This window comes from Narcine bancroftii, chromosome 13, assembly GCF_036971445.1.
Source record: "Narcine bancroftii isolate sNarBan1 chromosome 13, sNarBan1.hap1, whole genome shotgun sequence".
Taxonomy (NCBI): domain Eukaryota; kingdom Metazoa; phylum Chordata; class Chondrichthyes; order Torpediniformes; family Narcinidae; genus Narcine; species Narcine bancroftii.
In genome coordinates this window covers 21,845,945-21,873,476 of record NC_091481.1, presented here as the reverse complement: position 1 = coordinate 21,873,476, position 27,532 = coordinate 21,845,945, and positions in this window count along the sequence as shown.

Below are 27,532 nucleotides of genomic sequence, written 5' to 3'. Positions count from 1 at the left end.
GGTCCAGGCTAGGAAAATGAGTGGGAAGGAGAAGGGGACTCAACCTTTATGGCCCGGGGTCACATGGGTAGGATCAACCCAGGAGTTAAGGCAGGGAGACATCCAGAGGGCAGGCCAGCCAGTGCATACAGCCATATCACCACAGCCCATATACCGCAAAATCCTTCCTATCCATAAATCTGTTCAAGTGCCTTCTCAGCATTGTAATTGGACCCACCTCTAACATTTCCTCTGGCAGCTCACACATTGTGTGAAAAAAGCCTGCAGTTATTCAACTTTACATTATTTTCCTTTATTTCCTGACAGAATACCAAGACAGTTATATTATATTGCCAGGTAATAAATAATGTTGCAAATCCAAAGGTTAGAATATTGATTATAAACTAAATGAATTCAAAGATTTTGAAGGTTTTTAGGGGCCGAATTTATTAGTTTATGATATTCTTTTTCTTTTAAAGTTATTGATATGTTCTGTAACTTCTTCTGGAAGTTGAGTCATTGATGTACAAGTTTCTGAGTGTGATATTTTCACTTGATGTAACTTCATTCAAGGGGGGGTGGGTGAGGTCTGGGCCTGATGTCCCACTCACCCAGGGAAAGTGCACGCGTAATACATTACCTCCCCTTTCTCAGTGTAGTGATTGCCAGGCAGGAGGTCACTGCAAATGGCCTCTCCTGCATTACTGTATCCTTAGCAACACCTTCTTCATGTGCCCTCCATTTTCACCGAGTTTGCTACGTCATGCTGCGACCGAGTGTCCAATGGTATAATTGGGCGGGTAGGCTGGGCTCATTAGCCAGCCTAAGAGAAGGGAAACTCAAATGTCATCCATCTAAGAGGAGGACACTCCTACGGCCCGAGGACCTGGCTTTTTCCGACCCAGCTCGTTAAGCCATTGAAGATAAACTTAGGGTGTAAAGGGAGGGGCTAGTACTGCACACACTGCACTCCACCTAAAAAAAAAATCCATTGTGCAGGCTCGAAGGATATGCCCATGTCTCCGATCCTTCCTGGATCTTCATTCACGAAGCCAAGCCATGGTGTTGATCATCATTCATAATTTAGGGTGATGATTGATTGGAAGATGCAACTAAAAACATAGATATGAACAAGATTATCAGCCAGCGTGTGACCTGAAGAAGCCAGGCATTTGTAAGTGGATGTGTATATAAAGGGGTGTGCTGTATAATTATACTGAGGATAGATAATAATCTCTGTGATGAAGCTTCCTTCCAAGTCAAATTTCTACTCACAACAGAGAGAATGTTGTTCTCAGCAAACAGCACTGGATGAATGCCAAACAACCAAAGTAACAATTACCAATTAACATTGTATTTTCACCAGGGGCTGTGCAAGTTGTAGAGTCTTCGACTCCAGAGAGTTGTACACCAAAGAAACTTGTGCTTTGGACACAGCATCTATGGTGAAAAGTGCACCCTGGCTATCTACCCTATCCACGCCACTCTTCATTTCTCTGTTACTTTACTTTTCCACCTCCTTCAATCCAGGAGAAACTGACCCAGCCTATCCGATTTCTCCTCTCCAGTTTTAGCGTGGCAACCAGAATTGCACCTTAACATTTTGTACAACTGCAAGTAATATCCAAACTGCTGTTGGACCATTCTCCACTCTGGTCGATGAACAATGTCACACCTTCAGTCTTTATACTGTATTCTGGTTAAAATACCCTTGTCCATTTTATTACTAAGTTTTCCTTTTTCCTCTTAATCCTTTGGATTTGAGTAACTTGCGTCTATTCCGGTTTTTTTCAAGTTCTACATTAGCTGATTAGGACTTTTTCCATACTGTGAGTAAGTGAAATTCTATACATCCTTGTCACTGTTCTCTTCTTAATATTCTATCATCATAGATGTACTGTCTTAAATTTATCAGGTCCTTTTTGTGTAGTATAATCAGGAATCAATGAGGACTGGGTCGTGTGCCCCTGAAGTCCACTATCGTCTCCTTGATTTTTGTCGTTGCACCATTTGACGAGCTGATCTATCTCCCTCCTGTTCGCTTCGTCATTGCTGTCTGTGATTCTGGCGGCAACTGTGGTGTCGTCGACAAACTTGTAGAGGGCATTGGAATTGTGCCTGGTCACAGAGCCTTCAGCCACATTCACAATTCAGAAAACTGGTACCTATCATTATTCTTAAAGCCATCAGAGGGTGACCTCTGAGACCCATTTATTAATGTGGAATAATTTGGGAAGCACACTTGGACTTTGTTGTACCTGTATTTTGATGTTTATGGTTATAGCTGAAATATTATGAAAAAGACATTAGATAATATAAACCTCCAAAGAGTAGACTTGATCTACCTTGTTGTTTGATGAATTATGTCTTAAAATGAAGGTTCTATAATTTCTATTTGGGAACCATACATACATTTTCTTCATTCTCTTTCCGTAGACAATCTACAAATCGATTGGGTGACAATTCTTATGAGATGTGAACTCAAAATAGTGTACAGAGGAGCCCTTTGAGATAAAGGTGCACTGGGGATGTAAAGAGGTAGAATTTTACTGCTGGTGATGCAGAGGAGACTGATGAAATTGTTTGCCATGCATCTATCACTGTTTAATACCTCAGTGAGGTGCTGAGTGACTGATGTTGCAACATCAGTTGAAGGTTGGAGTGAACCAAAGAAGAAAACTTTAAGATGATATGTTCTTCTTGCCATTTTATTACTATGTTTTCCTTTTTCCTCTTAATCCTTTGGATTTGAGTAACTTGCGTCTATTCCGGTTTTTTTCAAGTTCTACAGTAGCTTTTTCCATACTGTGAGTAAGTGAAATTCTATACATCCTTGTCACTGTTCTCTTCTTAATATTCTATCATCATAGATGTACTGTTTTCTGGTAATGCACCAACTCCATCAACGCCAGTCAAGTAAAGCACAGCCTCAAAAACCATGCTCTGTAGGATTGGGTCCGTGGTTAATGTTTGATGCAAGTTCATCTGTTCAGCATCTTTATTTCACAGTCTTTTTCTTAAAATCACATCCAAGAAAATGGGATTTTCAATAGAATGACTGTGTTGTACATTGTAGATGGCGGCGCTATTGTCGCTGCACCCAGAGAAATGATTATCGGACGGAAATAGCGATAATATTCCCTAATACAAATTTTCATTGAACTTATCATTTCAAATTACATCTTCACGAAATACAAACAACTTTTCATAAACTCACTTACTACTGATGCAATACTTTCTTAAATTGTTATCTGTATCTCATGATACACTTGGATTTAGTTCATTTGCATCCCTTCAAGACTGATGATGTTCTCACTTGATTTTGATGAAAGCTTTATTTGATTACTTTAGGTGAATTCTCAGTCTCATTCCCCATAGCTGTTAGTGTGTGTGGATCACTTCCATTGGATAAAAATGCCCAGTTACTTTTGCAAATTTAATTCCAAATTTCTTTTTTGGTAGATAAAATAGGCAATTGTCTCGATTAGATCCAAAATTACAACCTCAAAAAAATCAAGCTCAGAATCCCAGTTATCATTTGTTTATATTTAAATCACAAATAAACCAATCAGAAATGGATATAAAATCTATTGTGTGTGCAGAGAAAATCTCCTTATTTTTAGATTTCTGAAGCTCTCTTCAGGGCATTAACTTGTGAATTAAATTAAGTTCCCGGTGAGACAAATAGAACATTTTTACCTGCCAAAAAACAGGATAAATTCAAAACCCCCAGGAATGCAATTAAGGATTCCTAGCAATGTTGCTATTGAATCTTGATCAGAGATTCATAAAAGGTCCAAGAAAGGAGAATGAAATCTCCTGAAATAATCATTAACACAAAAGTAATATATTGACGGAAAGAGACTAACATGTATAAAATCTCTGACATTGCTGCTCTCCAACTGGTACATAAAATGGTCATTAACAATGCTTCTAAATGCTGAGTGTAGTCTCAAAATAGGTTAATGAAAAAATCGCAGCCAATATCCATTTTCAATAGAACACTTTTTCTCAAATGATTTTTCTCAAGTAGAACATAGACATTTACCTATTAATTCAGAAGGTCAGAACTCTTACAAATGTCTTTTTTTTAAAAAAAAAATCTTAATTATGATCTAATGGCTGGAAGATAAACTGATACCTGTCTTTAATCTCTAGCTCGCTCTGGAATAAACTGCCATAATCCACATTTATTTGATTTACAAGATCAGAGGTTGTAGAATTATATCAAATGAGCTTTTGGTTCATGGCGTGATGAAGATTTCTGCCTTGCTTCATCCATTAAACTCATTTGTTGCTCCTTTCTCATCTTGTATCCATCCATCAAAGTTATGGATCCCTTTCTTTGGCAGGGTCAGTGGAACTGGTTCATAGTAAAGGTGGGAGTGGTCGTCAGAAAGACTTCCTTGACTATGACATTATTGCTCCTACTGTAGCCTCAGCCTACTCTATAATACCTGAAAGATCTGACCATTGTCTTTTTAAATTTAAATTTAGACATGCAGCAAGTTAACAGTCATTTTGGCTCAAAAGTTTGTGCTGCCAAATTTACACCCATTAACCTACACCCTACAGTATGTTTCAAGAGGTGGGAGGAAACCTGAGCCCCAGGAAAAACACACACAGACACAGGGAGAACATACAAACTCCTCACAGACTCCTTACAGCATGGGACTCCAACACTGGTCCTGATCACAGGCACTGTAAAGGTGTGCCAACCGTGCTGTCCTTTCTGTGATCAATTCTAATAATTCATGCACTCTGTTCAGGAAGATCACAAATATTTATTTTGCAATAATTATAATCTTAGTTGAGTAATATTTTAGAAGATACATTCCAATATTTTCATCATTCTTTTGTTTTACCTTCAAACTCTGCATATTAAATGAAATTCACTATCTATATTTTTAGGCTAAAACACGAAAGTCTGCAGACACTGTGAGTGAAGTAAAAACCCAATGCTGGAGAAACTCAGCAGGTCAAATAGTTGGCTTTATATAGCAAATGTTTCAAGATTGAGCCCTTCATCAAGGTTTATTTTTAAGTCTGTATATTCATTGTTATAATAGTTCAGGAACTTTTGTGACTGAAATGATTTTGGCCAGATCCTTAACTTTATTTAATGGTGCAAGTTATTTTCATAGAAATGAACCAACAGTTCTTGAAATACATAAATAAATTGATGAGAATATGGGGAGAATAAAATGGGAGAATTGAGAGCAACCAGCTCATTGTTGCCGCAGGGCCTATTTCCATGCAGTATGACTCTAAGTGAATAGAATTTTATTTTATTTTAATCTGTATTATCACAAATATGAACTTCTGTGTTTTTTTTCCATTTTATAAATTCACTTGGATACTGTGGCTATATCCTCGATAAGGTGTCAGCTGTAACTTTTCAACATGAGTTGATTACTTCACTTGAAGATAGCAGTATAATTTATCATGCCTTGCAATTGGAATGACATTATTTGTTGTCTTTCTGATCTCAATATTTTAGTGCAGCAGACCTGCCTTTGAAGTGAAAGGTAATAGGTGTATGTCCTACAAAGACTGAACACCTACACTCACTCCTTTGTGTAATCTTATTGCAGTGCTGGACGACTTAAAATGGTGCAATGAGCGAGCCAATAAGATATGCTACATCAGTTTGCTCTGATGGATATGAAAGATTCTATTGCATTGTTTGGAAGGTCATGGTATCAGATGGGAGCAGATGAGGCTCCAACTGTTATTACTGGTGGGTTATCACCCTCCAGTCAGCAATTGATGGTGGGGAAATGATGAGGCAGGAGACTGTGATCCATGGCCAGGACTGAAGCTTAGAGTGTCAGGGATATGCATACGGTGAATGATTTGGGAACTATTAGGTGGCTATAAAGGATTAAGTCCGGTGACTGAGGTACAAGAATGATTGGCGGGATGAAGGAGTTGGGCAAGGGGTGTGAACTGAGGATTAGGATTGCTTGTGTTCGGGGGAGGGGCAGAGCAAGAAAATAAAACACTGACGGGTGACCAATTTGTGTCAGCCTACTGGTTCAAAGCAGGTGAAGTAAACCGTGTGCCCTTCAAGGATGAGACTTTGCAGTAAAATGGCAAATGGTGGACATTCTAAACTTTATTTTGAATCAATCATCATGGTCAAAGATGTTGAGGCTGAAGGACTTAAAACAATCTCCATTATTTAGAGGGAAAGCACTAGAAAAACTAATGGTACTAAAGCTAACAAGGCACCTCACCCAATGCTCCTCAACTCAAGCTCGTAAAGGAACCAGTTGCTGAGATACTGGATGCATTATTTACAAAATAACAACATTGTCTGGGCTTTGGTGAGGACCTAGCTTATCAGGAAACTCCAAATGTAAGGAGGGAGACTGACACCAAGAAATTACAGACCAGTGAGCCTCACAGCTACTGTTGAAATCCACTAATAAGGATGAAAAATAAAGTTTTTTTTAAACAAAATCTTAAACCAATCAAGCAGAGTCAAAATCTGTCATGAAAGAAGAAATGTACTTGGCAGATTTGCTGGAATTCTCTGCAGAGTTAACAATCAGCTGGACAAAAGGGATGCAATCGTCCTGTAGATTTAGATTTTCGAAGGGCATTCAGTGAGGTGCCAGTAAAGGCCATCATGATGCCACCTTGATATTGCGGGCCTTTGTCTTTCATGTCCCAAAAAATAAATTGAGATTTACTAAACTGATGCAATCAAATAAAGGACATTTTCTCTTGTTTTTGTGCAGTTAAATCAAAATCCATTTTGTTTAAATTTGCTTCCATCTCCAAAGAGCAAAGGTCAGGAAGAACAAAAAAAAAATCTGAGAATATTCTTTATTAGTTATGATTAAAATTAGGAGGAAATTGAGTCCTGAAAGGAAGTGCAATGGCAGGGATAAAAATAATAATGTTATCATTCTATTTGAATCAGGTAAACAATCAGAACAGGGCCCTAGAGGAATATCAAGACTGCAAGAAAGATCGCAAGCAGGCTTTAAGTAGGCCAAAAGGGGCCATGACATGTCCTTGGTGAGCCAGATTAAGGATAATCCCAAGGGATTTTATATTTCCATTAAATCACACCCAACGGATATTGAAGGATAGGATTTGTATCCATTTGGAAAGTCACAGTCATGGGCAGGTCATGTTTATCCAAACTAATTGAATTTTTTTGGCTAAGTTGCAAAGATGGTGGTTGAAGATAGGGCGGTGGATGTTTTCTACAAGGTTTTTAGTCAAGCAGTTGACAAGTTCCATTATGGTAGTCAGATCCAGAAGGTGCAAGTACAGTACATGGTGTCTGCAGTGAATTGACTGCTTGGAAAGGGTGTTGGCACCTCCATAGAAAGCAGAGGGTCGTGGTGGGTGTTATTCAGGCTGGAGGCCCATGACCAGACATGTTCCACAGGGATCAGTGTTGTGACACCTGTTGTATGTGATGTAAATAAATGATTTGGATGAAGAAAAGTAGATGTTTAGATGAGTAAATTTGCAGATGACATTAACAATTTGTAGAGTTGTGAACAATGTGGAAAGCTATCAAATAATACAGCACGATTCACATGGCAGAGAAAGAGTAGCTGTAATTTAATCCTGACCAACTCAAAGCCACAACACAAAGGTTAATATTTGTCAATCCTGTTGGAACGTCAAACATTATACCACTAGAACAAGCCCTTCAACTAAACCTTGACTGCTTGCACTTGTTAGATATCTCTCCATTCCCTTCATAGTCATGTGTCTACCAAGAAACCTCTTACATCCACAATTGTATCTGTCTCCACCTTTACTCCTAGCTGCCCATTCCAGGAATCCACCACTCTCTATCAACCCACCTAATGTTTACCTTTATAATTTTAATATGTAATTATTTTCAAACGGAGAGCTGAAATGACAGCCACAAAATAATTCTGAGAACTGAGTTACATGGTTAACCTGCCAACATGTACATACTAGATGGAATGTGGTTATCAAACAATTTCCAATTTTAGAATTCTGTCCTTTAGAGCGCTCCTGTGTCCCAACTTCTCTCTGGATGCAATCCCATGCATTGCTTGTTTTTTCAAAACTGGGTCTGCAGAATTGCAAACAATTAGATGGAACCACTTTGGTGGTGTGCCGTGCTGAATTAATATAATTCATATAATATGTTTAGAATTTTATCCAGTCAAATGTTCATTATTTTCCATTTTTTTAAAAAATGGTTTTTAGTTAAATTGGTTTCACTGAATTGGCAAAATAAGTTAAAGTCTGGAAAGAAGATCCTGTTATTTAAAAAAAAAATCTTTCTTTCCATTATAAACAATGGATCTACGAGTGCACTCAGAAGCACACCTAACTATAACTCATTCTAGTAATTAGGTCATTTGAAATGAAGTTGAGATTTATAACTTCCAGACAGATATAGGCCAAAGCTAGATGACAGTGACATGGAAAGTTTAGCAGCTATTCCCCAAGTATAATGACAGCTCACTCCCTGAAGAATATGTTGAAAGTGATTTTGGAATTCTATGGTGAATACAAAAAAGTTGTAGATTCTGCTAACCATTGTCACATTTCTGACTAGGAGAAATTATTTCCTAAGACATTTCAGTAAGCAGACCTATGCATATCTTCCTGTTAGAAAATAGGTGAGAGACTGCCCCTTGGCAGGTGAAGTTGCGAGCAGCGATGCTATTCAGTCAGAAATTGAGTTCAAGTTGAACTGAGTGCATCGAGTCCACGCTGCTGAAGATCCAGCTGCGCTGGGTGGGTCACGTCTCCAGAATGGAGGACCATCGCCTTCCCAAGATCGTGTTATATGGCGAGCTCTCCACTGGCCACCGTGACAGAGGTGCACCAAAGAAAAGGTACAAGGACTGCCTAAAGAAATCTCTTGGTGCCTGCCACATTGACCACCGCCAGTGGGCTGATCTCGCCTCAAACCGTGCATCTTGGCGCCTCACAGTTCGGCGGGCAGCAACCTCCTTTGAAGAAGACTGCAGAGCCCACCTCACTGACAAAAGGCAAAGGAGGAAAAACCCAACACCCAACCCCAACCAACCAATTTTCCCCTGCAACCGCTGCAACCGTGTCTGCCTGTCCCGCATCGGACTTGTCAGCCACAAACGAGCCTGCAGCTGACGTGGACATTTACCCCCTCCATAAATCTTCGTCCGCGAAGCCAAGCCAAAGAAAATACTGCACTGATTCAGAGTTGTGTGTGTGTTTGAGTAATCATGGCTCATCAACGATTCCTGCTGTCTCTGTTGTCTTTGCTCATTTACAACTGTTACAGGACTGTCAATGTTGGCTGGCATTGCTTGATACGAAGGCACTCTGTTACATAGTTGACTCTTGTTGCATGGAAAAACACCTGACCTCCTGTGAAATGACCCTCAGAGCAAGGTGGTGAAGTAATTGAAGTCAAATGTTGGTGAGGTGTTTTTTTTTCTGTTTATTGGAGGAATATCCTGAATTTTTTGTTTTCATTACACGATTGCGTAAGAGCATAAGAAATAGAGGCAGGAGAAGACAATCAGCTTTGCAAGCCTCTTCAGCTATTCTTGAAGATTACGACGCACTTTCTACCTCAGCACTATTTTGCAGCGTTATCGATCCTTTGATCTCCTGATCCATTTAAAAATCAGGCATCTGCCAAATTATTTTGAATAGGCTCATCAACTGAGCCTCCATGGTTGACCGAGATGAGAATTCCTCAGCTTCGCCACCCTATGCATGAAGGAAGTTCTCAACGTTAACAGCCTTCTCCCTGTTGTGAGTCTGATACCTGTTTCTAGGCTCTGAAACCAGGAAAACCTGCATCCACTCCTCCAAGAATGATCTCATACCTCTAAAGTAGAGAAAGCAGTCATGGCCTTTTTTATTTTCTGCTCTTGTCATCCATAAATACCTTTACTGAATTCCTTCTATTGTTTTGTCAGTAAAGAGACCACATTTCTTCACCAGACTCCAAGTGTAGTCTCACTAATGATCCAAAACAATTGTCATAACACTTTTTGACTTCTGAATTCAAATGGAATCATCCATCCAATGAAAGATTTTTGGTTATCACTGAAATGTCCTAAAAAAATGACAGCCAATTTGATCACAAGCTCCCCTCAGAGAAGAAAAAAAATAAAGGCTAACATACTATTTGCCCTTCAGAAACTTGTATAAGCACACACTAGTCATTTTGAAAATCAACGTAATCCAATCTCTCACCATTCAATAAACATTCTGCTTTTCTGTTCTATGCACCAAAGTGACGATAGCAGATGGGGTTTATATGTGCAGCTTGTTTCACCCAAGGGCTCCAATTATTCACAATATTCCAAAATGAGATGAGCCTATTTATTCCAACTTTGCTTTCTGTCCAATAACCAATCCTCAGTTCTCATTGCATTACCTCCCATGTGCAAGAAAGTCATTGATTAATCACCTGTGTGGGCCCTTACAAGAACTTTTTGAAAATTCAAATAAATCATATCTCCTAGCTTTCATTATCAAATGAGTTACAACCTCGAAGATCTGTAGCGAATTAGTTAAACATAACTTTCCTTTTAGAAAATGGAGACCCAATGCAAATGCTGTAATCTAGAGTGATAAAGCAACCTGTTGGATGAACTCGATGGATCAAGCAACATCCGTAGAGGCAAATGAATAGTCATAATTTTGGGTGGGAACCCTGAAACCAAAACTGGAATTGACTATCCCTATGGCTCCACAGGTGTTGCCTGACCTGCTGAGTTCCTCCATCAGGGCTTATTTAGCTATAGATTCCACCATCTGCGGTCTCCTGTGTGTCTCTTTGTCAATGTACAGGTTTGCCATTGACTTACTTTGTGTTAACCATTGCTTTTTTTTTAGTTTCAGGACTTGGAGCAGACAACAACCATTGAATTGACAATAGAACTAGCGAGACAATCCTCACGGACTCAAGTGAGTTAACATTTCTGTGAAGGATCTTGCCTTCAACCTGGACTATTTCTCTACACTTACTTTCTGGCCGGTTACACAATAAAATATTTGATAAAATAAATCACACTAAAAATAAATCTGCATCTTAAATAATGCAATTGAATGATAATTGGATAATTATGATGATTTAGTAACATAGTTGAATCTACTTGTTAATTGTCAGGTGGAAGTGACTAAATGAAAGAAAAGGAGAAGTGAAGGACTTCAGTTAATTATATTTTGCAATGAGCTTAAAAACCTTACAAAGAATACCTGTGGTGAAAAACCATTGCTCGCAGACTCTTAATTACTGCAAAACACTTCTTAAAGTGTAGTTTTAAAAAGTGCAAAGATTTCTTTTTCAGGGAAAAGACAGTAAAAATACATGCTGTATTCACTGACCGTGCACATGCCTGTCAGAATGGAGATGACGGACTAATCAATTATCTATTCGAGGTGACTGATGTTGCAGGCATAACTGTATTTGATTATCTTCCCAGTTTTCTGGGTAAATGTCTCTGAATGGGTGGCATGGTAGCGGTTAGCACACGTCTTGACAGAGCCAGCGTTTAGGACTGGACCAGGGTTCAGATTCCGCACTGTCTGTAAGGAATTTGTATGTTCTCCCTGTGTCTAAGTGAGTTTTCTCTGGGGGCTCCGGTTTCCTCCCACCGTTTAAAACATATTGGGGGTGTAGGTTAATGGGGTGTGAATTGAGCAGTACAGGCTTGCTCCTGGCTGTATTTAATTTTATCTTGGCAAATGTTGCCCTTGTTCATGTTTTCCCTGCCCTCTTCTGTTTTTTAAACAAATTGACTTTGTTTGGCTGCAATTGTCTCTTTGCTGTGGATCACACAGACATCCTCCTCATCTCCAACTCATCCACAGACCAGGTCGTTAACTTCAAATTAATTCCTGCTCAGAATGGAGTTGAACAAAGATAGAAAATTAATTTCAAAAATAATAAGAAAATCACTGGAAATATTTAGCAGATTAGGCAATATTTGAGAAATGAAGGAACAGAATTCAAGGACAAGGAATCTCATAAATTCCATAGCAAACAGCTGACATTTTCCTACTCCTTCCTGATCCCATCAGAGCCTGTACCAACGTGTCTGTGCCAAGAACCCTTGTGAATGCGGAGGACTGGATGTGCATGGTGAATCTTATTAGTGATTCCTTAACTGTGGCAAAGCTGGAGAAGTTGCTTCGAAGAGAGTTCTATGACAACCTCTCTCACTATTCCCCCTCTGCACTCAACCATGTACTCTCCCAGATTTGCTTCCACAGCCACGTGTCCTTCCTGGCTACTTCGCTCCTCCTGTCCATATTCAAATTATTGCCTCTTGGCTGTTGGCTTGCGCCTCTTCACCCGCCCCTCCATTCGCTCCTTTCTCCCAGACCTTTTATCCAGGTGTCTTCCTGCCTTTTGCTCATTTCTTTGAAAGGTGCTCAGGCTCAAAACGTTGGTTATACAGGATATTCTCACCTCCTATGGATGCCGCGAGACCTGCTGAATTCCTCTAGCATTCCTGTTTCAGAATCTGAATTTATAGCCATGAACACGTCACAAAATTTGATGTTTTGTGGCAGTGTTACAAGTCCAAATATTAAAGCTATAAATTACATTTTAAAAAGATATATTAGTACAAAAAGAAAAAAAAGTGAGGTAGTGTCCATTCCAAAATCTAATGGGAGAGGGGAAGAAGCTGTTTTAATACTGCTGGGTGTTCGTCTTCACGCTCCTGTACCTCCTTCCTGATGGTAGCAGTGTGAAGAGGATATGGCCTGGGTGGTGAGAGTCCTTGAGGATAGAAGCTGGTTTCTTAAGCCACCACCTCTTATAAACGGGATGAAGACTGATGCCCATGATGGCCCTGGCCAAGTTCACAACTCTCTGTGGTCTTTTTCTGCCCTGTGCATTGACACCTCCACACCAGACAATGACGCAACCGGTCAGAATGCTCTCCACGGTACACCTGCAGAACATTACAAGAGTCTTTGGAGACGTATCATATCTCCTCACATTCCTCATGAAGTATTGACACTGGTGAGCCTTCTTTGTGATTGCATCGACATGGAGGCCTCAGGACAGATCTTCAGTAATGTTGACACCCCCAAGAATTTGAAGTTCTAAACACTGACCCCTTGATGAGGACTGACTTGTGTTCTCCTGATTTTCCCCTCCTGACGTTCACAATCAATTCCTTCCTTTTGCTAACTTTGAGTGTAAGGTTGTTGTTACACCACTCAACTAACTGATCTATCTTGCTCTTAAACTTCCTCCTTGTTGCCTTTGTGATCCTGCCAATTTCCTCAGTGATCCAGGGATGAGTCGAGAGCCAGTGATATTGTTTTAACATTTGCCAAGGAATTTTTTTAGCAACTTGTTGGTCTGACCTACCTGGGGATCAGATTACATTTCGTGAGACCCTGCAGCTATACAGAGTTCTGGATATTTTCCGAAGTGTCAGCTTGTCAAACAATTCAGGACAGTTAATTTCTCTGAAACTGTTCATGACCATCTGGAAATTTATACTGATTCCTGGGTTATTTTTTGGAATTTCAGACCGACAGCATGCACTGTTATAAAACCAGACTGTTACTCAGTGCCCGCATTGCCATTCGGATTACAAATCACGCATAAACTTTATTTTTGTGTCCATTTCCCGTCGAAGTCCTCTCCATAGGGAAATTAGACCAGATACTTACAAAGCACCTCAGCGCCGATGCTATTTTTCAGCAGCTTTTATGCACGTGATGACATCTTCGATACATCCAAGGCTGATTTGGGATGTTGTAATGGAATTTGAATTTAAGTTCATGGTGTTTCTATTTTCATTTTTAAATCACTTGTCCAATAAGGATGAAATCCCATAGCGCAAGTCAGCATCCCAACGTTAATTTGTGTCCGAAGTGGAAGATTGATGCCATAGAATTTACCCCCAAAATAAACTTTATTCCCAATAAATTATTTACAAAAAAGCAAAGCCATTCAAAGTGTCTCATCCGTTCATTTTCAACAATGTACATTGTTACATTTGTTCTCTATTTAGCACAGAGGTTCTCAACCTTTTGGGAAGGGAAGGTTGAGAACCACTGCTCTAGACCCAATTGTTACTGAAATATTTTGCTTGAGAAAAATTGTCATTGGCCCATTTCCCTTGGAGTTCTGAAACCATGCACATAACGAGTCAATTTGGAATGATTAAAACAGTGGTTTTCAAATTTTTTATTTCCACCCACATACCATCTTAAGCAATCCCTCACTAATCACAGAGCACCTATGGCATAGGGAATACTTAAAGTGGTATATCAGTGGAAAGAAAAAAGTTGCAATTCTCTGAATTGCCACCACTGAAGAATCTTGTCGTTACTCCCCTCCCCTGTTGTTTGAAGGACTGTCCCTCTGTCCCATCAACTCAATGACCAGTGATGGAAGGACTCTAGACTGTAGTCCTTCCCCACAGCTGGCTGTCAAGACTCAGTGCGTCTCTCAGCACATACTCCTGTAGCCTGGAGTATGCCACTCAGAAGCAGTCCCTCACCAACTTTTTGGTGTGCTGAAGGACAACACTTGAGCGTCCTGTGACAGGCTTTATGTAACGTCTTCTCAAACACTTTACAGTTGCATTATGTTGGAATGAACAAGTAACATTGATGCATTGTAAAAAAAATGTGATGGGTGGATGGCTCAGTGAATGATGAGAAAGTCGTGTCCCAGTTGTATCTCTTGTATACAATATGCTAGAGTACTATATATTTTAGAAATTAAGATGATAAGGACAGACACAGCATCCAACTGGTGTATGAAAAGGAGGCAATATCCAGTTTCTAGGCCATTGTCTATTTTATAGATCTGATCAAGAGGTTGATATGTGCACTTGAAGGAAAATCAGGTTGGAGCAAATGTCTGTTGCCATTTGGCCTAATAACTTCTATAATGTAACATAGCAACTTTTGGTTATGCTTTGAACAGTTGAACTGCGCCTTCTTTGTGTTTTTTTTCTTACATTTTATTCTCACAATACAGAAGGAGGCCATTGTGCCAAAGCCAGTTCTCAGATAAATCCCATCAATCTCCCTTATGCGCTCATCAAATCCCCCCTAATTCTCCCTACAGCTGCCTACACCATGTAATTTTCATATGCCAATTAACTTACCCACCAGCATATCTTTGGGATATGAGAGTAAACCATAACCTCAACCATAGCATGCAAACTCCACACAATAACTGAGATTAATCATCCCCTGTGAAAGCCGTCCACTTTGACCTCGCCTCTGCCTCACTCCCATTAAACTCTGCAAGTCCATGATGCAAGGCCACTGCGTCAATTTTTTTTCTCCACTGATGCTGTCTGACCTGTTGAGTATTTTCAATATTTTTGTTGTAAGGATTCAGCGTCTTCAGTATCCTTCAAATGAATCCTCTCTGGGTCCAAGTCCAACTGTCTTTTAATATCGGTCTGACTTCAGCTAATGCAATCAACCATCTGTGAGAAATTTGTTTACTTACTTCTCTTAACACAATGACAGTGAGATATAATTTGCCCCAGGGAGCAGTCTAAAACCTGGTGACAGTGAATTCACAACTCTTCTTAATTCTGGCCTACTATAAACAACAGGGGGGCTTTAAGATGGCCTGTCTCCTTGATCCTGGCCCAATAATAATATGGATGGTCATATGTATAATATCTGGCCTCTTCATTTGGAAACACTTTTTGTGCTTGTGAAGCTCTAATCTTGGGATAGCTTGTGTGGAATTCTCATGAGGCGAACCTTGTTTGGTTTCTGTTGGAAAGATGAAGAAGAACCTCCAGGGTAAATGGTTCTCCTTCCTAAGTAGGATCAGGAGAAGCAAGAGCACTCCACTGCAACCTCAGAGAAGAATCATAGTTCCCCTTGCTCTAATTCCCTCAGAGCACCTCCCCAAAACCTTTGCTTGTGGAAGAATGCCTTGCTGATGGTCTTCCATTAGGGCAGTTGGTAGCATCCATCTAATCCAGTGAGTTCTGCATTTTGCTTGATAATGGCATCTAAGATATCTTCCTGGTCCCTTGGAGATAAAGACCATGAGATGAAATACCTTTGGCCATGTGAGTGGATTGGTGTATTGCCCATAGATCTGCAGGCAGGCATCTGTCATTCCACATTCGAATGCACGTGCCCAGAAACCACAATGAGAATCAATCAGGCTTCACTTAACTGCATGCAATATAAGCAGATACTTCACTAAAGAAGGAAAGTGACATGGTATCAGGAATCCAATTGTGTTCTCGCACAAAGGTTATAGCTGTAACAAAACATCCTTGCTCTTCATGAATAAAGGCCAATGTTTTATTTGTCTTAATTACTTGCTTTACCTGCAGCTGCTTATCTGCAACTCTTGTATGAGGATAATCTCCTCTCTCTGAACACCAACCATTGAACTTGTCCATGCTCCTCTATTCCTGCTATCAAAGTGCGTAGCATAATATTATCCTCAATAAACTCCCCGTTATCTTTAAGCCCACTCACAACTTAGTTTCCCACCACTCTTTGTACTATCAACAAATGTGGATACATTCTACAGGCCCTTATCAAAGTCATTAATGTGAACCTATGACTGTGTGGCTCAGTACAACAACAACACCATCTACAAATTTGCAGACAATACCACAGTAATAAGTTGTATAAAAAAAGGGGGGGGGGGTGATGAGTCAGCGTACAGGAAGGGGATTGAAAACTTGGATGAATGGTGAACCAACAGCAACCTCACACTCAATGTTACCAAAACTAAGGAGCTGATTGTTGGCTTCAGGAAACGAAGACCAGAGATGTATAATCCAGTGATCATTGAGGGGTCAGAGGTGGAGAGGGTGAGCAAATTTAAGTTCTTGAGAGTCACTTTCTCAGAGGATCTTTCCTGGGCCCAACAACACCAATGGTATCATGAAGAAAGCAAGATAATGCCTCTACTTCCACAGGAGTTTGTGGAGGTTTGACATCATAAACCCAAGCAAATATCTACAGATATGTGGTGGAAAGTGTGCTGACTGGCTGCATCATGGTCTGGTATAGGGACCCCAATACCTCTGAGGATAAAGCCTTGCAAAAAGTAGTAGACACAGCCCAGGACATCACAGGCAAAGCCCTCCTCACATTCGAGAACATCTACAGGGAACACTGCTGTTGGAGAGCAGCAGCATCATCCACGCCACCCAGCACACTCTCTGTTCTGGGTGCTACCATCAGGAAAGAAATACAGGTGCCAAAGGAATTGCACTATCAGGTTCAGGAAGACTCCTCAAAAATGCACTCAATCACTGCATTGCACAATCAGCTTATTTACATGTACGTTGTGCACAGTTTTTGTTTGCACAACCAACAAGTGGTAATTCTGCGTCCTCGTAGAAAAAAAACTGAATCTGAAATGTAGATATTTGAAGCCCTACAACTGTTCCTTGAGGCACTTAACTCTACCCTTTGTTTCTTGCCAGTTAATCAATCCTCACCCTATAGCCTTTATTTTGTATAGGAATATTTTATGTAGTACTTCAGTAATACTTAATTAAGTGGGGTTTTTTTTGGAATCCAAATATATCACATTCATTAGCTCTCCGTTATTTACCGCGCTCATTACATTCTTGGAATCTTAACAAGTCTGTTAATTATGATTTATCTTTCACTAAATTATGGTGACTCTGCCTTAGTCAAATTATGTTTTTCGAAGGGCACTGTTATAATTTCTTAATGGAGTCTAGCATTTTCATGACAGCTGACCACTGATGTTGGGTTAAGCATTCTCCCTTTTTCCATTCTCCCAACTTTCTTGAATACTGGAGTTGCATTTCAGAATGGAGTAATCAATCAAAATGCCAAAGTAAATAAAGACCCCATTTTATTTAAATTGTTTGAGAATCATGCCATTGGTACAGTCACCTTGCATTTTTGTCAATATGAATACCCTACTGCAGGAAGCTGTCTTTTTCAATCAGGAATATATCATTATTACCCAGGGTTCCAGTTATTTTTAAGATGAAATGCAGAATATAGTTAGATTCCTGACCATATTCTGGGCACTGAGAATAACTTCTAGTGGGTGAGGAATTGAGATGAAGCCAAATTGTTATGATGGGTCATGTCATTGAGTTTTCATCTCTTAATGCAAATGGGCTTGAACATTTGTCTCCTAGCAGAGAACTCTAGCCTTGTCTAAATGAATCCAGGACCATTGTTACTGTGATGTTGGCTTTACAAATATTTTCTTTTATGCTGGATAATATTTCTACTTCTGAAGCAATACTCCAATTTCATCTCCTTGGGAAGACTAATGCTTCACTTCTGTGGATTTCGGCCCTTGCATCTAATATTTAAATCACTGCCCTTGACTAACAAAGCAGATAGAAATTAGAAGTATTTTGGTGAGCTTTTCTCAACAGTAGCAAAACTAAGGAGATGATTTTGGACTTCAGAAGGAAATCAGGAGAACATGAGCCAGTTCTTATCGAGGCGTTTACAGTGGAGAGGGTCAAGAATTTCAAATTTCTTGGTGTCAACATCATCTGTCCTAGAGTCTCTATGTCAATGCAAATGCTAAGAAGGCTTGCCAGTGGAAATATTTTCTGAGGAGTTTGAGGAGATTCAGTAGGTCACCGAAGATTCTTGAAAGCTTCTGCAGGTGTACCATGGAGAACATTCTGGCTGGCTGTTATGGAGGTGCTAACACAGAACATGTTATGTAAAAATAAGAGATAACTCCAGAGGGTGGTTAACTCAGGTTGCAACATCATGGGCTGGTGTTTCACTCCATCAAGGAGACCTACAAGAGGTGGTGTCTTAAGAAAGCAGCCTCGATCCACAAGGACTTCCACCACCCAAGTTATGCTTTCTTCACACTACAACCATGGCGGAAAAGGTACAGGAGCCTGAAGATGGGCACTCAGTGGCACAAGAACAATTTCTTACACTGTACCATCAGATTCCTGCATGAACCATGAACCGCAGACACCGCCTTGCTTTGACTTCTTTCTTTTTATTTTACTATTTTTATTTATTTTGTAAGGGGGCTTCTATAAACGTTTGCCCCATGACGCTGCTGCAAAACAACAAGTTTTGTTACTTGTTCATGATGATAAATTCTGAATCTGATTCTGAAAAAGAAGGAAGTGAGGTAATCTCAGTTTTGAGGGGCTGGCAACAAGAGTTGCTGTGATGAGTTGATTGCAATGCAATAAGATTCAGAGAAATGGAGGGGCAGGAATAAAAATAAATTACAATTAAGAAGGACAAAGCAGAAAACCAACAGTCATTCAGCATCCTGCCGGACACATATTCTCGTTTTGCATTCAATAAAAGAACAACAATAGAAAATAAAGCAGCAATGCGATTGCAGGAACAAATTGGACGGCAGTTGCTTCTGATCTGCGGTGCCCTGGTTTTAACAAGTAAAACTGAAGGACCGGTTAACACGATCACTTGAGTGTTTGCAGTTCAGTCAATCATGAGCCTTAAAAAGTAAAAGTGAAATATTACAGGATCAAAGATGAACAGCTTGTTAAAATGAAGAACTAAATTATTTTCTCAGGCATAACTTCCCACCTTTTTGTCTCTGTATTAATTTTTTTTAGTGAATTATATTAATATAAATTGGATAAATTACCATATTTACATGTGCAATGACATATAATACCATGAAAATGTCGACTCCGCTATTTATGGCCCTAAAATCTGGAATTTTTCCTTATATTGCGTGCTAAAGTCGACCCTCCTATTGTGAGCCCCAGCTGTCCTCCCACCAGAGCTTACAATGGCCTGACCGCGGACTCTCTCCTAGACCACGGCTGCACACTCAGACTTACCACCCAGACCCGGCCACCCACCCACCCACCAGAGGTCCCGACACCCTGAATGCGGACTTCACACTCGGTCCCTTCCGCCCGCCTGTCGATCTGAGCTCCCAACGCCAAAGGCAACTTAAAGGGTCAAAAGTAGCAATAATCAACCCCCTGAATTTTACTGTAAAAATTGGTCCAGGATATTTGACTATTCGTGCATATACGGTATCGTGAATGTTTATCCCAGCTTTACAAAACATCAACCCTAATTCTTCCAAAGAGTTTTTTTCCTGAACCCAATTAATCTTTCTGCTTATACCCACAATATCCAAAATCCAAAGGAATGTGGTCAAACTATGAGTTCCTGCTCTTGATCATTAGATCGGAATGTCATTACAAAACAATGACCATCTCTCATGCTCAAATAATTAAGTAATAGAAAAGAATATTGCTGAAGGAATCTCTGCTGAATTTCCTTCACAGTTCTGTAGATTTCTATATTTCTCTTTTAGCTTCCTGAATTTGCTAATACCAATTATTGTTTCAATATTAATAGTGTTATCACCAGCTGGTTCTCGCATTTACAATTCTTGCCTTACACAAAGGTGAAGTAAAGTAACTGTTCAGTGGGTAATTTTTTTTTCAGTCAGACTGATTTTAACTTTAAAAAAAACATTTTATTTAATGTGCTGGTGCATGATTTAGCACATTTATGTTGCCAAGATATTCTGCATTTAGATTAGATATATCCTTCAGAGCTCACAGAATATGTAGTACATAAATAGATATTAAAATAATCTGACAATGACTTGCAGGGTTGTACATAATTGTTATTCTTTGTATCTTTTTCATGTTCAAATTTCAGATTTAATCTTGAACTGCTTTCTTATTTAAATGTAATGGTAATGTTTCATCCTATTTCGGTGATAATACATTTTTGGATGAAAGCAAATCATTTGTTTTTGGAATACAACTATTCTGTACAACAGTACTCTTCTTTCATGCCATTATTTGAAAACATTTCACTCATGATCAATAAATTCTGAGAATTGATCTCCACCTTGTTTGATCCATGAAGGAAAGGAATACTTTTCATCTTTAACTCTGTAGTAGGTAAACCTATTTCTCTACAGATGTGTCAAACTAGTCCACTCATTTTACATCCATTGTCATTTCTTGAACAATAATAATTTGTATATTGTCACCCTTAACCGATTGAAGATCACAGAGAAGATAAATCCTGCTGTGTTCCATACAATAAATTGGATCCAATCTTAAAGGGCAGTATGTTTAGAGTAGCAGTTAGTGCAATGTTGTATAGTGCCATCAATTGTGGGTTTTTTAAAACTTTATTTAAGATTTTCAAAATACATAAAAAATAAAACTTAAAAATGATAACAATATAAACTAAAAAAACAAATCAAACCCCCCCCCTCCTCACCCACCCTCAGCAAGCCCCGCAAGGGGAGCAAAAAGGACATACATCAATTAATTACATACATAAACTGTGTGATATCTCAAACATAATAAAAAGATTTAAGATATTTCTAAACCCATACATTCCAAATAAGGTGACCACATCTGAATGGAAAAAGAATAATTATCATGCAAATTATGTTATTTTCTCCAAATAAATACAAGATCTCAGTTCATTATGCCAACGAGTTATATTTACTTCGACATTATCTTTCCAAGTAATCGCAATACATTTCCGTGCTACCATCAGTGCTAAACCACGAACAAAAGCTATCTGAAACTTGTCCAACCCCAAACCAGTCAAAGATATAACACATCAAAACAATTTCTGGGTCTAATGGCAATTTAATCTTGAATAGTTTTTCAAAAAATACTCTTTTTTTTCAAAATGGTTGAACTTTGTCACAAAGCCAAACTACATGTAAAAATGTTCCAATATGTAATCCACATCTAAAACATAAATCCAAATTACTAAATCCATATCTTTTCAATTTCTCAGGAGTCAAATACAACTGGTATTAAAAAAAATTATAATTAACTAAACTATACCTTGCATTAAGTAATTTAGTCACCCCATCTTGGCACATAACTTCCCAATCCTCCTGAGGTATATCACAAGATAAATCACCTCATTTCTTTCTAGATTTACTTAAATTTGGTTTATCCATACTATCTCGTAACAAAGCATACATATCAGAAATAAAACCCTTTTATAATGTTAGTTCAGGTAGCTTAATTTCTTTTCCAAAATTATCCCTTACCAAAGCTCGGACACAAATAAAGAATTAAATGCTATTCCAAATTTTTCTCTAAGTTGATTAAAAGAAAGAGACTGTCCTTCAAAACAATCCTCAATCACCTTTATACCCTCAGAATCCCAAACCTTTAAATACATATTATTCATTGAAAAAGGAATAACCCTATTTTGATATAATGGAGTTTGGGTCGATATCTTGCCCCTCGAACATATAATAAAATTTCTTTTAGTTCAAATCCCTAATAAATGTTTTAAAACAGGCATATTATATCCCTGTAATCATTCTCCTTGTATTTGCATGGGTTTCCTCTGGGCTCTCTGGTTTCTTCTCAAAGCTTACTGGGGTTGTAGGTTAATTGGGTGGCACCGGCTCGTGGGTTGAAAGGGGGTGTTATCGTGTGGTATGTCTAAATTTAAAATAAAAAAAAAATTTAAAAAAAAAGTAAATTAAAACTAAATTACCGTGCAATCCAAGTCTTGGAGCAAAATTGATTAGTGCGTAAGAAAAGTATCATTATTTAACATTTGAATAATGCTGAAGCACCTGGTGCCGCAGAGCTTTGCTTAAAAATTGGCCACCATCACCTCCAACTTTATCTTTTGACATACAGACAGTCCCCAGGTTACAAATGAGTTCCATTTCCTGTCTCTGTCCATAAGCCGAATTTGTACATAAGGCGGATAGGTATTTATGGTTCTTATTTAGCGTTCGTGAGGTAACTTTATGTGCATGCATGAATTGGGGAGCAGTTCGTTAGTAGGTACGAGTTGCTCATAACCCAAGGACTACCTCTACTTAGTAACAGCTGTTTTTACATCCTAGATTTTATAACTCGTAGACCCAGATCGCCAGATCATAGACTGACTGCTCTCATGACAATTCAGCTGATTAAGTCAAAATGAACATGAATGAATTTTGTGGCTTTCGGTTTATTAAAATTGTTGTTTTTACATTAGAGTAGAGGAAAGGAAATTAGATGGTGGTTAATGAAACTGATTTGTTAGGAGGGTTTGACAACTGTAATTGCAATATAATACAACTGAAGCAGAGTCTCTTGCAAAGATTTATGGCATAGTTATGTTGTGCAGGAAGTAAGCTTAGGATCACGAAAATGAGGTGAAAAATGAAAAGGAAACAAAGAAATGTAGACAGAAACTGCATTTGTATAGATCATTTCTAAGAATACTTGAAATCCTTGGACTTTGAAAAGACAGGAGATCATAGGATGCAAATTCTTGAAGATCTTCATTGAATGTTTATGCTAATCCATTCATATCATCTGATTTGTGTGAAAGGGTCACACAGGTCCAGGTTATGTAGGTATTCCCTCCTTGTCAATGCAGATATTCCCATAGCCCCAGTAACTGGCTGGGCAGTAAAATAGTTTTACTTTTTCCAATATTTTTACTCTTTCTTGTGTAACTCCTCTGTCTTCTTCAGAGAAACAAGATGAACAGGTCTATGGAAAATGATTGCAGACAACAGGTGGGCCATCTGCTCATTGACTCACAGCCTTGGCTGGGAGTTTGAATCTATCACCTTGCCTCACCTTGTTTGGTGAACGTTTAGTCTTGTAGCCTGTTGTGTGGATGCAAATAAATCATTTTCATCAGGCTAATTTTACTTTTGCAATTGTACTCTCCTTGGCTTTGCAAAACTGGTCAAAGTGAAGCTATCAGCTTCATTGTTTTTTAATCACAAGCATTTGATATGGAATGTGAGCATGCATTTGAATTTCATTGACTTTATACCGCACTACCAAGCAAAGAGGGAACTCCAACAATTTATAGTCAAGCATGAAGAGCAAACATCCATTGTGGCACTTTCACCCTTAGGAAATAGCATGGCAGAAAGATCCTCGGTTTGATTCCCTGTCTGGTAGGCTGAAAAATGAACCCAAGTTAAATGGTCATCCCTATAGACCTATCAACGCCAATTCTGTGGAGCAGCAGAATCTTTGGGCGACAGAATGACAAGGAGGCCACCTACATACAATACAAGTGCTCCCCTACTTACAATAGTCCGACTTACGATTTTTCGAAGGTACGATGGTATGTGAACGAGTGTAAACAACTGATACTGTGTTGAAAGCATTTTGTTTTAAATTTGGCTTTGTTTTAGATGATTTTGCCCAACTGCAGGAGGCTACAGTAAGTGTTCTGAGCACGTTGAAGGTAAGCTAAGCTTGACTATGATGTTCGGTAGGTGTGGTACTGTATTCTTTTTTGACTTACGATTTTTCCACCTCTGATGGGTTTACCGGAACGTAATCCCATCGTAAATTGGGGAGCACCTCTATTTGCCAACGTCACTGGATGCCAATTTTTCTTTGTATTCATCCATGAGCAGTGGTCTGCACTTGATGGGACCGTTTGGCACCTTAAGGATTTGTTTGAATTGTTGACTTGAGAGGATTGATGTAGAAACATCAAGTCAAAGTTTATTATTAATATGAAATTGTAATGTACAACCGGTTGAAATAGCATTCTTCGATCTTCAGTGTAAAAACATACAAACACATATAGATATAGCACATATATTTACAAGTGATTTATATGCAGTACATAAATAATGTTAAATAATAGTAGATTCCTAGAGGGATTGTACGAGCAGGTCAGCAGTCCTTCTGCCTGTGGGAAGCGGCTGTTCCTCAACCTGGTGGTTCTGGCTCTGATACTTCTGTATCTCTTTCCCGATGGGAGTAGCTGGAAGATGCAATGGTAGGGGTCCTTAACGATTTTGCGAGGACTCTTCGGACAATGATCACGTCGATGGTGGGGGAGGGAGATCTCAGTGATCCTCTTTACCCCTCCTGTGGATTGGCCTCAGACCAATAATCTACAGCAACTAGACCGCATGGTGATGAAGCCGGCCAGGACACTCTTGATAGAGCTCCTACAGAAAATTGACAAGATGGTGGCCGGTAGCTTTACCTGCCTCAGTTTTCTCAGGAAGTGTTGTCACTGTTGCACTTTCCTAACAAGTGAGGAGATGTTGAGTGTCCACAATAGGTCACTAGTTAAGTGAATTTCATTCTCCGCTACAGAGTTATTGATGTGTAGTGGAGGGAGGTTGGCCCTCGTCCTCCTGAAATCCACAGTCATCTCCTTGGATTTGTCCCCATTGAGACTCAGGTTGTTATTCTCGTACCTTATCGCAAGGTATTCCACCTCTTCTCCCTAGTGCAACTCATCATTGCTGATGAGGTCGACGACTCATCTACAAACCTGATGACACAGTTGGAGCTGGATCTGGTATTGCGGTTGTGGGCCAGTAGTGTGAACAAGAGCGGGCTGAGCACAGAAATTAGTGTGTGCACTGGGTAAACTCCTATGGTAATTACTGGAATGTCCCAGAAACACAAGCTCAGTCGCTGCTGCTAAAAATGGGCATGAAATAGATCGATGATACATTCCATTTGCTAGGCAGAAACATTCAGATACATTGAGAAGCTGAAATGGTGAGTGGGAAGGTGGCAGTTCAGATACAGAGTTATGATTTAAAACACAAATATAAACAAAATAGAATTTTTCAGTGAAGTCAAGACAAGTTAAATTTAGTTTATTTTCATCTGATTGTACAAGTACAATCCGACAAAGCAGCATTTTCTGGTCCTCAGTGCAAAAACATGCGGACACACAACCGGATATAACCCACATACAGACAAACAATCCATATACGGGGCAAGTATTTCATCTATGCAAATAATAAATAAACAAGTATTGTTTCATGAATATGAGAGTCTCCAATGGTCAGTGTGAACCGTTCCTTTCGCCGTTCAACATTCTCACTGCCTGTGGGAAGAAGCTGCTCCTCAGCCTGGTGGTACTCCTGTATCTCTTCCCCAGTGGGAACAGCTGTAAAATGCTGTGTGCAGGGAAGAAAGGGTCCTCAATGATTTTGTGTGCCCTCTTCAGACGACAATCCTGGTGGATCAGATTGATTTGGTTGGGCGGGTGGGGTGGGGGGGGTGAAATCATAATGTATTCCGGAGGATAAATTCCTGAAGGTATAGAAGTGAAGCAAACAAATAGTTTTATTAAGGAGCTACATGCAGTTTTGCAAAAAGTCACTCAGTCATAGCAGATGCACAGTGTACAATATATTGCATTGGCATAACAGTTTCAGACACAGTGTTTCATGATTACAATGGTTAGACATCTGGATTCCAGAGAAAGTGCAATGCCTGCAACTGGAATTAGTTTCACTGGCCAAGATAATGCTCAATGTCAATCTGATTGAAATACTAAAACTTAAGGCTAAATATCTGTGACTTAATGGACCTGCTTCTAGCTAACTGTTGCAAGAGGGAGTAGACAGGTTGCACCTTGGGCTGGTTCTCAGGCTCACGATTATCCAATGGTGCAGTGAAGTGTGAAACCACTACCTGTCCAAATGAAGGCTCTCAGCATGGAGACAAAGGGGTCTGGAGTTGGGACATTTGGCCCAAGGTGATTGGTATTATGTAAATATTTCGCTGAAGATGTGTGAGAACCACCTAAGAGGCTCTATCAATAACCACAAAGTCGAGAGCAGGGGAATGATAGGGTTTAATAAACCCAAGACTTTGGCTGGCCTGGATCTAGGTACAGGAACGCCGGAAGGGGGGAGGGAGGTCGGCCTTTATTGCCAGGACATAAGGGGAGGAGACGTAGGAGATGAGTCCTAGTGGGCGGGCCAGCCTCATGCATACAACAGCACACAGGTAGGGAATAATGTACAAGGAGAAAACATATCACGACATGACTCTCTTATGTGCACATTCTAAAGCATGGCAGTTTCCTGATACTCCACTCTGGGAAAACTTTATAATTTTATTCATTTTATTCTATCACTTATGTGTGTATAAGGAAGATTAGAGTTTGGTGAATAATCAGTCAAAGTCTGTATCTTAATTACTATTATTAAATAAAATCTGTCATAGGTGAGCACTATTTATAAAAGGTTAGTTTTGTTGCTATAGGAACCAAAGGTTCTTATTTTCTGTGCATGTGCTTAGAAGTGAAACAATGCACAAGAACAGCAAATCCATCTGCCATTTTGTTATTGATTGTACTTCCTTAATTGATTCTGCAGGGGTTTTATTATGCTTTTGGATAAACTATTTTGTCATGTCTGTTTTTCAGTTTGAAAAGTTTTTTTGTTGTTGTTGAATGCTCAATTATCCATTCCAGCCAGAGATTAATGCTCAGTTCAAGCTTAGTTTATTGATACACATAACTGTGGTCACCATTGTACAAAATTAGGAGTGGTCCATTTAAATCTAAGGTGCATTGAACTTCTTCTCACAGAGGGTGCTGAGTCTCGAGGATTTCCATTTCCGGGGGGTAGGGGGGGATTATAGGGGCTAAATAGTTTGAAGAAGAGGGTAATACATTTTGGAAAGATCAGGGAATTGAGAGCTTTGGTGAAAGCCTGAACAAATCAGCCAGATCGTATTAAATGGTGAGACAATTTTGCGGAACTGAGTAGCGTCCACCTGCTCCGATGTTCTTATTGCAGTTGCCTCCTTTCGAAATATCCAAACACATTTTTTTAATCTATTCTCACCTGTATTCAGTGTAC